Here is a 3,072-nt window from a genome sequence, read left to right as displayed (position 1 = left end):
GCCTCCAGCCTGAGGGAGCTCTCCCCACCCCCCCCCCCTCTTGCCAGCACCACATCCCCAACGACTGGGGCGGCCATTGCCTCCCATCCCATCCCCCTTCGCGCATCACAGGTAATGGCAGAAGGGGGTTGGGGGGGGGGGGGGGCGTGGATGAAAGCGGACCCGCCGTTTTACTGGCCTGCTTGGCCGGGTAGGGTTGCAGGCAGCGATACCTACGCTCAAAGCGTCGCCGTGAGATTAAGAAGTGTGGCCCTCGTGCTCCCTCAGCGAAACAGGGAAGTGCTTGTGCAGAGCGCAAAAAAAAAGTTGAAGTGGAGGCAACTGTGTTAATAAGAGGTGGCGGTACGGGGAGGGCAAGTAACTTCAGGGCTCAATTGGGGAAGATTCTTTCTCTCCGCGTTTGCTACCAAAACAGCAACACGGCCCCGGGTCACTGTCCGTGTGGAGTTTGCACATTCTCCCCCGTGTCTGCGTGGGTCTCGCCCCCACAAGCCAGAAAGATGTGCAGGGTTAGGTGGATTGGCAACTCTAAATTGCCCCTTCATTGGGAAATAAATGAATTGGGTACTCTAAATTTAAAAAAAAAAAGAGGCAGTTACATCATCATGGGTCTGGGATCACATGTAGGCCCATCTGTCGGTACCAAGAAAGGAGAGAGGGACTGTGCAGATATTATGTCCAGGTTGTGGGGCTAATCCGCACAGATGAATTCCCGTGAGAGCGATTGAGAGATCAATCCTGTAACCGTTAGATATAATTGATATAGATAATGATGGCATGTGGGGGGGGGGGGGGGCGGTATAGGGAGAACAGGGTTGAGGGTGAGAGGGGAGGAGGGAGGGGGTTTCGTAGAATCAAAAGAATTCCTAAAGTGGCGAAGGAGGCCGTTCGGGCCATCGGGGCAGCACCGACCCCTCTGAAAGAGCACCCCACCGAGATCCACTCACTCGCCCTATTCCCCGTAACCTCGGATAACCTGAACATCTTTGGACACTCCGGGGCAATTTAGCACGGCCAATCCACCTAACCTGCGCGTCTTTGGACTGTGGGAGGAAACCGGAGCGCCCGGAGGAAACCCACGCAGGCACGGGGGAGAACGTGCAGACTCCGCACAGACAGTTACCCGTGCCGGGAATCGAACCCGGGACCCTGGCGCCGTGAGGCAGCAGTGCTGACCACCCTGCTGGTTTTGGGGCCCTTGTGCTGGGCTTGACAACCGTGTGCAAACCTGGCGTAAATCTACAAAATAGACAGCTGGGGCGGGATGCTCTCAGCCCTCACCGGGTCGGAGAATCGCGCGACTCCGGCCCAACACCGGTTCGACGGGGGGCCTCCACTGTGGCCTGGCCCACGACCGAGGCCTACCAATTGGCGGGCCGGCCTCTCGTGGTGGGGGCCTCCTTTGCTCCGCGCCGGCCCCTGTAGCTCTCTGCCATGTTGCATCGGGGCAGGCACAGCGAAAGGAGCTACCGCGCATGCGCGCAAACCGCGCCAGTCGCAGCGCGCATGCGCAGATCCGCGCCGCCCATTTGATGCCTGTATCAGCAGCTGGAGCGGCGTGGGGTGCTCCAGTGCCGTGCTAGCCCCCTGTAGGGCTCAGGACCGCTGCTCCTGGGGGCCTGCTGATGCCGTGGTAAAACGCGACGGCGATTACGGCGGCGTCAACACTTAGCGTCTGGATCAGAGAATCCCGCCTCCCCGTCTGCCCTTTCTGGGTACAAGATCGGGGCGGCTGGGGGGTGGGTGGGTCCTGGGGGTCATTATTTAACCCCTCAAAACATTATCTTTTGAAAACAACAACAAACAGATGATCGAGGTCATCACCAAATTGCTGTTGTGGCACCTTGCTGTGTACAAAATGGCTGCCGTGCTTCCATCATTATAACAAGGCAGCAAAGCATTGTGGGATGTCAGGAAGAGCGCTATAGCGACAAAACTCTTCCCTTTATTTCCAAAAAGTAATTGCAAATAAATTAATATTCAATGACACAAAACAATTTGTTGGGTGACGACAACGAGAGAGCATGATTGATGGTCAGTTATAAAATGTTAATTCAGGCAGACAAAGTTTTTAAGATTAGATTACCCTCGAAATGCCACGGACAAACACCAGCTTTGATCAGCCGCTTATCCACCCGAGGGTTTGGAGAGCACGTCACATTCCAAAGCGTCAAAAAGGTATTAAATGAAAGACGCTGGGAGCTGACATGCATGTCCCGCTGAGTTTAACCGAGCTACAGCCAGACCCTGTCGCTCAAACAGGGAGAAAATTAATGCCAAGTTCATCTCAGAATTCACAGCAACGAGTCTTTCCATCCCCCAAGGTTGGCCTGCTTAATTAGCGACGGAATAAGAATTTAAACTAGTTTTTCTAGCAGAGACAGGAGCCGCTATTCTCTACAATATGCACATAGACTGTTATTCTCTATAATATACACAGGGACTGTTATTCTCTGTAATATACACAGAGACTGTTATTCTCTATAATATACACAGGGACTGTTATTCTCGATAATATACACATAGACTGTTATTCTCTATAATATACACAGGGACTGTTATTCTCTATAATATACACAGGGACTGTTATTCTCTATAATATACACAGGGACTGTTATTCTCGATAATATACACAGGGGCTGTTATTCTCGAGAAAAACACAGGGACTGTTATTCTGTATAATATACACAGAGACTGTTATTCTCTATTATATACACAGAGATTGTTATTCTCTATAATATACACAGGGACTGTTATTCTCTATAATATACACAGGGGCTGTTATTCTCTATAATATACACAGAGACTGTTATTCTCGAGAAAAACACAGGGACTGTTATTCTGTATAATATACACAGAGACTGTTATTCTCTATAATATACACAGGGACTGTTATTCTCTATAATATACACAGGGACTGTTATTCTCGATAATATACACATAGACTGTTATTCTCTATAATATACACAGGGACTGTTATTCTCTATAATATACACAGGGACTGTTATTCTCGATAATATACACATAGACTGTTATTCTCTATAATATACACAGAGACTGTTATTCTCTATA

Source organism: Scyliorhinus torazame, chromosome 24 (assembly GCF_047496885.1).
Source record: "Scyliorhinus torazame isolate Kashiwa2021f chromosome 24, sScyTor2.1, whole genome shotgun sequence".
NCBI classification, from domain to species: Eukaryota; Metazoa; Chordata; class Chondrichthyes; order Carcharhiniformes; family Scyliorhinidae; genus Scyliorhinus; species Scyliorhinus torazame.
Note: the sequence above shows the minus strand (reverse complement) of the source record.